General features: G+C 47.2%; 1 protein-coding gene across 4 annotated transcripts in view; it reads left to right on the top strand.

Annotated features, from left to right (window-relative positions):
- The window catches only part of JMJD1C (jumonji domain containing 1C), a 389,891-nt gene that overhangs the window by 193,447 nt on the left and 184,329 nt on the right, over positions 1-12,115 (top strand). For 2 of the 4 annotated variants that reach the window (XM_075934898.2, XM_075934897.2), the window contains exon 4: positions 1,763-1,880. The exons of the other annotated variants lie outside the window; for them this stretch is intronic. The gene's annotated coding sequence lies outside the window, so the exon portion shown is untranslated. The remainder of the gene's footprint in view (positions 1-1,762; positions 1,881-12,115) is intronic. 4 annotated transcript variants of the gene reach the window in all.

Below are 12,115 nucleotides of genomic sequence, written 5' to 3'. Positions count from 1 at the left end.
GCCGTGAATGTCACCGTCCCGCCCCCCTTGCCGAGTGCCATGGCGGAAGGCGAAGAGTGGCGGGGCCTGGACGAGTGTGCATCCCCAACAGAGACAGAGGAAAGCAGAGAGACAGTGAGAGGCAGCAGGAGGAGAAGAGAAAGAAAGAGACGGAGTGGAGAGAGTGAGAGGGAGGAGGAGAAGAGAAAAGGAGAGTGAGAGACAGGAGTGGGGAGAAGAGAAAGAGAGAGACGGAGAGAGATGAGAGAGAGGGGGGAGGCAGGAGGAGGAGGAGAGAGAGAGATGGAGCAAGAGACCGGAGGCTCAGGAGAGAAGATGGATGTGGAGGAGAGACATGAAAATCCCATCTTATGATGGGCTAACTGGCTAGTTTGAAAGAGTTTGTCTGTCTGTCTGTCTGTCCATCTATTGTCCATTTGTTCAAGAACTCCTCCTAAACGGGAAGAGCTAGGGCCACCACATTTGATATCCAACTTCCTCTTACCATAACCTAAAGCAAGGTCAGGGTTTCATTGTTCCAGGACAATGGGATGTTCATGTAATTGTGATTGTATCTCAAATGGAAAGGGAGGAGCGTGATAGCAGCAACAGTTATACTCATGAATGACTGCAGGAGGGCAGAAAGCATGGGGACGGTTATACTCCAGAAGGGAACAGCCATTGGGTGGGCAGCTCACCCCACACATATCCACCTTCGGCTGGTACAAGGGAGCAGCCAGCAGCTGCTCCTAACCCCTGCCTTGAGAACTTCCCATTCCTGCAGCCTCCCCCTTGCCCTGAGCCCCTCCTGTACCCTCATGTCCTGAGACCCCCACATCTTTAAACCTCTGCCCAGACTCCTGCACCCCCTACACCCTCAGCTTTCCTGCCTTGCAGGACGCAAGCAACCGGGTAAGTTTTTTTTTTTAACCCTGTTTGTTTCATGTGTTAAAGTACCATTTACCCTCTTTGATCTGAATATTTAGCCAAACTTCAAGGGCCTGTGGGTTGCTTTTCTTAGGGGAAATTAATGAAGAAGACAGTGTGTCTTCGATGCAAACCTGTTTCTGAAAACAGAAGGATCAAACAGGAGAGAGTTCTTTGCTCACAGCCCCAAGTTCCTTTCAGCCAAAACTCTGACCTAAGGTTCTCTCTTTAGACTGGTCTGAGAACCATGTTCTCAGTATTTCTTCAGGTTGTGTCCGGCTTTCTTTTTCATCTGTTTCTTTGATGTTTCTTGCTTCTCTTACTCTCATTCACGGCCTCTCCCCTCATCCCCCCACTGCATCTGCTAAATGTAATATCCATCCAAGCCACACTCACACTATTCATATTCCCGAGTTACTACAAAAATATTTAGTTGGGGTAGTGTTATATACCTGTACTATGGTGGGGAGGGAGACTTTTACATTTATCAGCTTCAGTGATGTTTGTCACCATGCAAGGACATCCTGCAGATTAATATACAGGATCCAACGAAGTAATTCTAAAGAGAAAGATGAAATTCATTTTATCATTTATTACATTGTCTTGTAGAATTCCAGGAGACATATGCCTGTTCTTTAAAGACAATTGTATTTTTTTTTTAAACAGTAACACAATATGTAGACAAGCAAGGATCTGAACTGTTGAAACACAAAATTACCATCTTGGAGTTAAGGAGGAGTCTACAAATGGGAAAAACCTGCCTTATTTAGAAGAATCATAGTTATAAGAAACATTATTTAAATACTTGCTGAAGTTTTAAGTTTATTTTCAACAACTTGTCTTGTTCTCTTTATAGAATGCTGTAAAGAGTCAGATCTCATGATTTTGAATTACATGATGGGAGTGAATGTGAGAATCTGTATTATAATTTGAAGATTGTTTCTTCTTCGAGTGCTTGCACATGTCCGTTCAAGGTAGGTGTGTGTGCTCACCACATGTACCAGAGCTGGAAGATTTTCTCTCAGCAGTATCCATAGGGGACCAGCTCCCACGCCCCTTGGAGTGGCATGCATATGCTGTGCTATCTAGGGCACTGTTGAATAGCAAAGTTTGAGTGTAAATGACTAACCATTTACCAATAAGCAGATGCTTAGCAGTTAATAATGTTGGTTACACTCAGCGAAGCCTCCTTTCTGGGAGCTGGGTGGGCAAGGGCTGAGGAGGAGGCTTCACTGATGGCTCTACTCATGGGGAGGGGCTTTACTGCCACAGCAGAGCCTCCTCCTTGAGAGCAGAGCAAGTGGTCAAGGGTTGCCACCTCTGCTCTTGGGGAGGTGGCTTCACTATGGCAGCAAAGTCTCCTCTCTGGGAGCTGGCGGACAAGAGCTTCCCGCTCCATTCCTGGGAAGGAGGCTTCACTGAGGAAACAAAGCCCCCTCCCCGAGAGCTGGGCCAGCAGGAACTCATGGCTCTATTCCCAGGGAGGCTTCGCTGTGGGCTGTGCAGAATAAAGCTAAGCCAAGGGTTATACTGTACAGCCTACAGCGTGGGTAACCATAAAACTGTTTACATAGTTATCCTATTACTCGATCTTTAACATCCCTACTGCCAGAACCTTCTTCCCTCAGTTCCTTCTGTCCACCAGCGGTAGTGGTGGAACTACTTGCGATAGTCCTTGCTGTCGTTCCTTTACTGTTAATTGTTGGTTTTTTTCACCTGTAAATAGTTCCCTCTCAGTTAATATTGTTAGTAGGATAGTTGACATAGGGACGTAGCCTGGGGATGAGGGATGTCCCCATCCCTTGGCTTTAAGGTATGTGTTCGTTGCTGCAGGCGTATGCCAATCAGCGACACAGACAGCGAGTGCTTCTGGTACTTAGAAGAGGCCTACCTTAGTGGGAAGTGCTGGATTTGTTGGTCTCTCCGGCCGTGGACTAAAAAGGACAGAGTGATCTGCTTACAGACTCGACTAATGAAGTCAGCCCTTGCTCCGCAAGACTAGCACTCGAACTTAGCACTGAGCACCAGCTCTTTGGTGCATAATGTTCCCTCTGGCGCTGTCAGCTAGTCAGCACCTGTCTTTGTCCCTGACCCCATGCAAAAAACCTAAGACAGGCCAAGACAAGGCTCCAGGCCCACAAAAGGAAAGTCCAAACAGGGAATGGACTTGGATCGCACATCCAGCACTGCTTCTCCCAAGGTAGAGGACAAGAGTTCCTCTCGCTCCCTACCACCTATCCATAACATTCACATGCCATCAACCCTGGGGGCTTTCTAGTTTGCCCAGGACATCATTTTGATGTCGGTGCTGCCAACAATGGTTGTTACAGGGCCACACAATGGGAAAGCTGTTGTTTGACCCTCCACAGTCTAAGCGGACAGAAGGACCATCCATAGCTCTGCACAGTCTACAGCTGATGCAATGGGATTTGGTGCCTCAAGACAGTGCTCACTGGAGGCTGGGTGTAGACCTGTGGAGGCATGTAGCCCCCTGGAAGTCACGGCACGATAAGTTCAGCTGTTGCCCGTGGTCTAGCTACTGCTTGAGAGACTGATTGTCCTCTATGTGATGGTACTCAGCTGCTTCCATTCACTGGTACCCCATTTTCTGAGGCATGCATTGGCTGAGTATAGGTGCTCCAGATCTTCCTCAGGGTTCAGATGCTCCCCACTGTCTCTGTGAGCAGTTTTATCGTAGAGCTGTCGGTGCTAAGCAGAAGGGAGTACACACTCACTATAATGGTCGTTGGGTCTGCGAGCTGTCTGAGCCCTACTCTTTTCAGCAATCATGGACGTTGGTACCTGCTTCGTTGACAGTCTGTGATGCCACAGGTAGTTCTGCATCCCATGCCTAGGCCACAGATCCCCTGATCTACACAATGGTGTCCATGGAACCCACGGGGGTTTCTTATGCAGCCCCAGGTGGCACAATCGGTGGCAGGAATGTCAGAGGCGCCATCTGTCCCCTTTCCACATGCTGGAGACTTTCAGGTCTCTCAATCTCCCAAATCACCTATGGAGGAAGATCTGGTTGAACCTCCCAGCGCCTGAGGAAGGCCAGTTCAAGCATCCTCATCCTCGTCCCTCAACGAGGCTCTTGTGGCACCCTCCTTAGAGGTTCCACACAAGAATATGAGGGCTCACCAGGACTTTTTGAAGCAGGTGGCCTCTAACTTGGAACTTCTAAGCTGATGAATTGGATGAGTCTACTGATACCCTGTTTGGGGTACTGGGTCAGGAGGCTCTGCCCATAGACAATGGGTTCACAGAAATTGCCAAGGCATTCTGGCAGGTGCCCTCTCTCTCTCTCTCTCTCTCTCTCTCTCTCCGATTTCTGAAAGGGAGGAGTGTAAGTCCTGTGTTTCCACCAGGGGGAATGAGAACTTATATTCTGACTTGCTCCACAACTCTCAGGTGGTTGAAGCAGTCAGCTGCCGTGAACATCAGGTCCAACCAGACGCAACTCCCAGAAATAAAGGCTCCAAGAGGCTAGATCTGTTTGGCCACAAGCTTTATTCTTCCTTTAGCATCTGACTCCATATAGCAAACTACCAGGCCGTGATAGTCTGCTACTATTTGAACACGTGGCAGGCAATGTCCAAATTTGATTCAGATTTGATTAAGAGGATATCTATGTACAGGGCAAGTTGGTTGCTTCTTTAAAGGCTTTCTAACAAGACACAGAAATTGATTAGGACCTCCCATTTGATGAGGCTGCTCTATTTGTAGAATACAGAGATACAAAGTTACATGGGTTAACAGACTCTTACTGCGCTTAAAATTCTGGGTGGGTATGTCGCAGGTCCTGCGAGGAAGAAATTCAAGCTTTAAGCTTCTCATCCCAGGGGGTCTTACTCATGTTAGGAATCAGCCCAGCGAAAGCCCAAGGGCTGTAATTGGAGACTAAGTAGACACTTGAATGACTTTATCCTCCCCTTTTGTTTTCCAGCTACCTATGCCTTTTCCTTCTGACCTGGCATTCCATTATGACAGACCATTGGATCCTCAATACTATGCAGCATAACTATACCCTTCAACTCTTCTCTTCCAGGCCCCCCATTCCTCTTCAGGGACCCTTCTCATGAGAATTTGCCATGGAGAAGGTTGGGGATTGCTGCAGAAAGGCAAGGTGGAGGAAGTTTTACCCCATTACAGAAACTGGGATTTTTCTCCCATTACTTTTTAATTTTCAAAGCCAAGGGTGGCCTTTAGCCCATCCTGGACCAGTAACAACTGAATTGGTATGTGGTGAAACTCAAGTTCAGCATGGTCTCCCTGGCTTCTATTATCCATGCTTTGGATGTGGAGATTGGTATGCTGCCCTCAGTCTCAAATACACATATTTCCACATTGCTATCTTTGAGAGGCATAGATGCTTCATTCAGTTTATGGTAGTTCTAACCATTACCAGTTTCCAGTCCTGCCCTTTGGTCTGGCTGTGGTCCTGAGGGTAATTACAAAATGTATGTGGATGATAGTGGCTTACCTCTGGCACCAAGGTGTTCAAGCATACCAGTATCTGGATGACTGGCTTCTCAAAAACAGCTCCAAGTCTACGGTTCATGGAGATGTTGAGCTCTTCCACATAAGTCATCAGTTGGGCCTGCAGAGAAATGACAAAAAGTTGATGTTAGTGCCACTGCAGAGGATCAAATTCATCAGCGTGGTGTTGGATTCTACTTGGGTCAAGGCAGCACTGTGGCGAGAGAGGTTTCTGGTGTTGGCGAATCTTACTATGCAAGTCTCTACCTCTCTGCTGACCACCGTCAGGGTCTGCTTCTGCATTCTGGGTCACATGGCAGTGTGCATGTATGTGATGTGCCATGCCAGACTCAGGCTGTCTCTGCTATAGGAGTGCATGGTGTAAGTCTACTCATCTGCCAGAAATCACCTGGATTGAGTAGTGACCACCACAGCAAAAGTCCTCAGCTCACTTTCATGGTGCGTCTTTCAGGAAAACTTCATGGCAGGAGTTCCATGTCAGGCAGCCGCTCATGTGGCCAACTTGGTGTCTGATGCCATGGACTGGGGCTGGGGTGCTCATCTTGGTCCTTTGCTGACACAGGGTATGTGGTCCCAGGATGAGAGGACCCTTCATATAAATATCAAGGAGCTCAGGGTGATATGAAAGGCATCCAAGATCTTCCTTCCTCACTTGTTGGGTAGAGCGTTCGGTCATAATGGACAGAATGGCCACATCAACGTGGAAGGGGGGGCACTTTGCACAGCTCTTTGCCACAATGTGGTTTGACTTTGAGACTTCTTTGTTCTCTACTCTGTCTGTCTGGAGATGTTACAACTTCCAGGAGCTTGGAAAGCTGTTGCTGACCAACTGAACAAACAGTTCTGTTCTCACCAGGATTGGGCTAGCCATCCAGAGGTGGCTTCCACTCTTTTCCTGAAGTCAGGTATTCCCTGCATTGACCTGTTACCAGGCTGAACAGGAAATGCTGCACTTTCTGCTCCAGGAGAGGTCTAGATCAGGGGTGGCCAACACATGGCTCACAAGCGGAAGATAAAAATCGCAGCTCCTGTCGGAACCAGGACAGAACCCGGAACCACTCAGGTCACTCTCATGGCCGGGCCACTGTGAGCCGCATGTGTGCTTATGGCCCATGCTGTTCCGCTCACGGCCCCCAGTGTACTACGTCATATCCGGCATATGCAGGCCGGGTCACACACAGCGTCCCAGCCTGCACGTGCTAGCAGCTGGATGCTGAGCGCAGGCAGCGGCAGTGACTCCGAGTGTGGCGGTGGTGCCAGCGAAAGCTCCGGGACCTGGGCATAAGGTTGGTGGGGGAGGGGGATTGGGTTAGAGCAGGGAGAGTAGGTGTCTGGCTCTGGGGAAGGGGAAGGGAGAGGGATTTGGGAGGCTGTGCATGGCGCACTGGCTGCTCAGTGCACACGCCCCAGCACCTGGAGGGAGATGCGTGGCTGTAGCAGAGGCTTTGGGGCCCGAGAATTAGGTTAGAGTGGGGAAGGAGGAATGTCTGGCTCTAGTCTGGGGGAGGTGAGAGGAAGGGAAGGGAGGGGGATTGGGTTCAGAGGGGTAGAGGGGGGGTGCACAGGGCGTCCCAGCCAGCACGTCTCAATGCCGGCCGGTCAGCGCACGCGCCCCAGCGCCTGGAGGGAGACACATGAGGCTGTAGTGGCAGCTCCACCTCCAGGACCCAAAATTAGGTTTTGTGGGTGGGAGGAGGGATTGGTATAGACAACAGGTCTGGGGAGGGGATTGGGTTGGGCTGTGTGCACTTGTCTCTGGGGAGGGGGAGGGGGATTGGGTTGGGGGGAGTGTGCGCCTGACTCTGGGGAAGGGGAGGGGGATTGGGTTAGAGAGGGGATGTGTGTGTGTGCCTGGCTCTGGGGAAGAGGAGTGGGATTGGATTAGAGCAGGGAGGGTTCCTGGGGGAGGGGAGGGGAAGAGCAGTCAGCATGCTTCCTGAGACCCAGGATCCCCAGATATTGGCCCCAGCTGTCTCTGTCCACCCCCCCTCTCCTGACCAGGCTCCCCCCCCTCCCCCGCCCGGAATACCCTGTCCCAGCACCCACCAGCACAGTTGGGGCCACATTAGTGAGGCTTTGGGGGTGTGGCCCCCAACTGACTTTTCTGTGGGTCAGTGACCCCTGACTCAAAACAGGTTCCCCACCCCTCTCATAAATAAAGACAACGCTGAAACATTTTGTGTTTGACATAAAATGAATCCTGGCCAACAAAGCCCCCATCTGACCGCAGCATCATAACACTCCTGCACCCCCTCCCGACCCCAAACCTGAGCCTATTATACACTGGAACCCCCTGTCCTGAGCCTCTCACATCCCCAAACTCCCACATCCCCAGTCTTCTGCCACAACTCTACTGCACCATCCACACACTGCAAATCGGTATCCTGAGCCCCTCATATTCCCAGCCTACCTGCCCTGAGCCCCTCCTGTACTCCAGCCCAAACTCCTGCACTCTCACAGCCACAAGCCTGTGGCTTGCTCAGCACCCCAACCCTCCGCCTGACCCCAGCACTCTGCAACCTGGAGCCCCCTCCCTGAGCCTGCATCGACTTCTCTACTTCCTCCTGCACCCAGATTCCCTCCCAGAGCTTGCACCTCTCACCCCTTCCCAGTGCTTTTTTTTGTGAGCCACTGTAGCAATGGAAACAGCGTGAAGAGCAGGGGCAAAGTTGTTGCACCAAAGAAAAAAAAGGCAGGGCCACGAAGACCCGGGGGAAAGTTGTTAACCCAAAAGAAAAAAAGCCATGCCCTGGGCCAGATGTACCAGCACCTATTTCCCCCCAGTGCAGCACTTTTGTTGAGGGGGAAAAAACCAAAAAAACCCAACAACTTTGCCCTGGCTCTTCATGCAGTCTCCCATGCTATTGTGGCTCTTCATCTGGAACTGATTGGCCACTCCTGGTCTAGAGAAAAGTACCCTTTCAGATGCTTTCCTTCTTTCATGATGGAAGGACTTGTCTACGTTTCCTCCTACGATTATTCTCATCTGCAAAGTCCTCCAGAAGATCAAGCAGAACAGGTCTTATGTCATTCTCATCATGCCAGTGTGGCTGAACCAGCACTGGCTCAATACTCTCACGAGCTTTGCAGTATTGCTTTCATGGCCCCTATCGATCTGCCCTGACCTGTTGTCTCGGGACTGTAGTCATCTGCACCTCTATCTCTCCACCTTCTGGCATGGCTGCTTTGTGGTTGAACCCCAAGGAGCAGTCCTGTTTGGACAAGGTAAGATGAGTCCTCTTGGAAAGCCGAGAGCCTTCCGCCAGACAAATATACTTAGTGAAATGGACCAGATTCTCAGTGTGGGCCAATCAGAGGGGACTCAATGTCCCCAAGGCCTCCCTGCAAACTGTCTTGGACTACCTTCTCCAACTGAATGTCAGGATCTTGTGCTTGTGTCAATCAAAGGACACTTGGCAGCAATATCAGCCTTTCACTCACCTATTCCAGGCCAATCAGTATTTTCTCATGATATGATAGCCATTCTTCAAAGGTCTTGAGAGATTCTTTCTGCAGGTTAGAGCCCCAGTTCTCCAATGAGGTCTTAACTTGATCCTTATCAGGTTGATGATACGCTTCGAACCTATGGCATCTTGCTCCCTCTCATTCTAAGTGATCTTCTAAATAGTGATAAGGTGCTAGACAGGTCTCCAAACTCTGTGCCTTGACATTGGTGCTGCATTATACTGTCTTCTTTAAGGATAAAGTTGAGCTCCCACCTCATCCACCCTTCCTTCCTAAAATCCTCTCCACTTTCCACATGGGTCAAGATATTTTCCTCCTGGTCTTCTACCCTAAACTGCTTAAGACTTAGGAAGAGAGTCACCATCATGCCATGGATGTCAAGAGGGTGCTTGCCTTTTATCTGGAATGACAAATTCATCTGTAAGTCTTCTCAGGTGTTTGCTGCATACACTGAAAGGGTGAAAGGTCCCCCAGTGCCCTTGGAATGTATCTAAATGGATAACCTCTTGCATCAGAACATGTCATGAGTTGGCAGAGATGCAACTGCCTTCCTAAATGAGCATGCACTTCACCAGGGTGGAGGCCTTGGCCTTCCTGCCCATATTCCTATCCAGGACATTTGCAAGGCTGTGATGTGGTCTTCAGTATGTACTTTCACACCCTAGTACACCATCATGCAGCAGGCCAGGGAGGATGCTGGGTTCAGCAGAGTTGTGTTGCTTTCAGCAAGTCCTTAAACTCCTACCCGCCTCTGAAGATACTGCTTGGAGTCACGTTGAATGGACATGAGCAAGCATTCAAAGAAGAAAAGACAGTTACCTGTTTCCGTAACATGTTCTTCAAGATGTGTTGCTCATGTCCATGCAACATCCCACCCTCCTTTCTCACTGTTGGCACTTTGGGCGAGAAGGAACTGAGGGAGAAGCGGTCCAGCAATACTCTATACAACGCAACATATGCGTGCCGCTCCAGGGGGCAATGGATCTACTTCCTACAGATACTGCTGTGGGAACATCTTCCAGCACTGGTGCATGTGGCAAGTGCACACACCTACAATGAATGGACATGAATGATATCTCTAGAAGAACATCAGTTACAGAAATGTAGAATGCAGGATTATGATAAAAATAGTTATATTTGGTGCTAGTCTGATCTGAGGAATTTTACAGCTCTTACGGGGAGGGGGGTTATTTGTTTTTTCCTTTTCTATGTTTTGTGGTTTGTTCTGCATAATTTAAAGTAATTTTTGTACAGATGCTCATGACATTGTAAAACCAGCATATTTGAAATGCAGTTAAGCTTTCCTTGGGTCAGTAAGAGAAATTCTTACAGGATTGTGCCTTCATAACATAGCAAAGGGAACAAATAGTTTCCAGACTCATTTCCAACTCAGGATAATATATAGATTTCATTGCAGTCCAACTTTTTCGGAGCCACAGCCTAGTTCAATAAAATTGTTTTCTGTTTTAGGGTATCCGTCTGCATTAAAATTGAAATGGGAATAAACAGTAGAACAGGAGGAGATAGTGGAGGACCAGCAGGATCCTTGAATCCAAAATTTTGTTCGATTCTGAGGTCCTGTGGAATATTTTTGATAGGTGCAATCTGGAACTAATTTAATGATGAAAGAAATTACACAACTGTACTGTGAAAAGCATGAACCATGTAAGAATAGTCTTAACTCAACATGTCTACTTAATCTTTTTTTCATTTCAACGCTCTGCTTTCTAAAGCATACTGCAATGCTAAGTTAGAGTGATGGCTATGAGAGGGGTTGGCTTTTCTTCCCCCCTCGCCCCCCGCAGTGAATTAAAAGCCAGAGATGTTTGGCAGTACAGCTAATCTTTTAACTGGTTTTGTTTGAGAGATTTTGAGTATAACGTATAGAGTAAGTTGTGGTCTTTCAGATTTCTTCTTTATTCATGACTAATTATCAATTAAAAACTTAAAAATCTACAAATAGTCTAGTAGCACTTTAAAGACTAACAAAATATGTAGATGGTATCATGAGCATTCATGGGCAAAACCTACTTCTTCAGATGACCTGAGTATCATTATCAATAGTTATACCCATTATCTTGAGACAGCTACCTTCTTAACCATATACAAAATTCATTTAAAATAAATAAATTATGGGCACCTCCATATTACATACATTCTTTCCATTTTTTATTTGTGTTTTTATTTGGTTTGAAAATAGAGCATCAGAAAAACTCTGCCATGGTTCTTTTTAAAGACTGTATCTATTTGTCCAGTAGAACAGTCATGTGTTACTTTGGGGCACATGAGGACTCAAAACTCTTATGCTGACTGTGCTGTTCATTATTGGCTCTCTCCTTGCAGAAGAGTGAGTGATGGGGTGATGACTCTGAAAATAGAGACTGAATGTAAGATATTCAGAGACAATAAAGGCTATCCATTTCTTCTTTAGACATAAGTATTTCATTATCATGTTAACATATACATACATTACAATGAATACTTGAGTCTGCTTGCAGCTTGAGGGCAGAATCAAATCAAGCCGTCACTGGTAATGGAAAAATTCCCCCCCCCCCCCTTTTCCTCCCCTGGAAGTATCTTGCAGTTGAGACAGTATCCACAGACTAGGATAATTCTATTCTACTTCCCTAAATTAGAGGATGTATAAATTATAGGTAAAAGAAATAAACAATAAAAATTACTTGCAAAGCAGAGCTTGTAGATCTTTTTCTGTAATGAAATAAATTCAAAATTTTGCATGTTTCCCTTTCTGCCTTGGCTGATCCCTTTCTTTCCAGTAAACTGGATCTGTGGACCTTATTCAAAGAAAGGAAATTTGCAGGTAAGCACAAATACGTTTTTCTTTTCATTGACTTAGGATAATTCTGGTACTCTCTCTTGGGGAAAATTAAACGTATTCACTTACACAGATACACTTAGTATTTGTAATTAGTTCCAAGGACACCTGTACTTCCTTCTCAAAATCTGCTAATCAGAAAGTATTCTTGTTTCCTTTCTGTCTCAGTCCAGCTTTTGGGAAAGAGAACTTAATGCTTGTAGTAAGACTTTTGGCTTTTTATGCAGGTGGTACTAAAAAGGGGTAAGTCACTTATTGTAAATGTCTTGACTGATCAAAAATAGGTCACATTGTTTGCAGGTTCTCCATTCCAAGTCAATTTTGTTGTAATGACCTTAGATGTCTAAAAGGTAAAGGAGGATTTTGCACATTAGAGATTTAAGACTTAACATAACTACATCAATT

This window comes from Pelodiscus sinensis, chromosome 8, assembly GCF_052426305.1.
Source record: "Pelodiscus sinensis isolate ZL-2025 chromosome 8, ASM5242630v1, whole genome shotgun sequence".
In the NCBI taxonomy this organism is placed as follows: Eukaryota; Metazoa; Chordata; order Testudines; family Trionychidae; genus Pelodiscus; species Pelodiscus sinensis.
The sequence above is the reverse complement of the archived record's forward strand: the minus strand, read 5'-3'. Positions and strand labels throughout refer to the sequence as shown.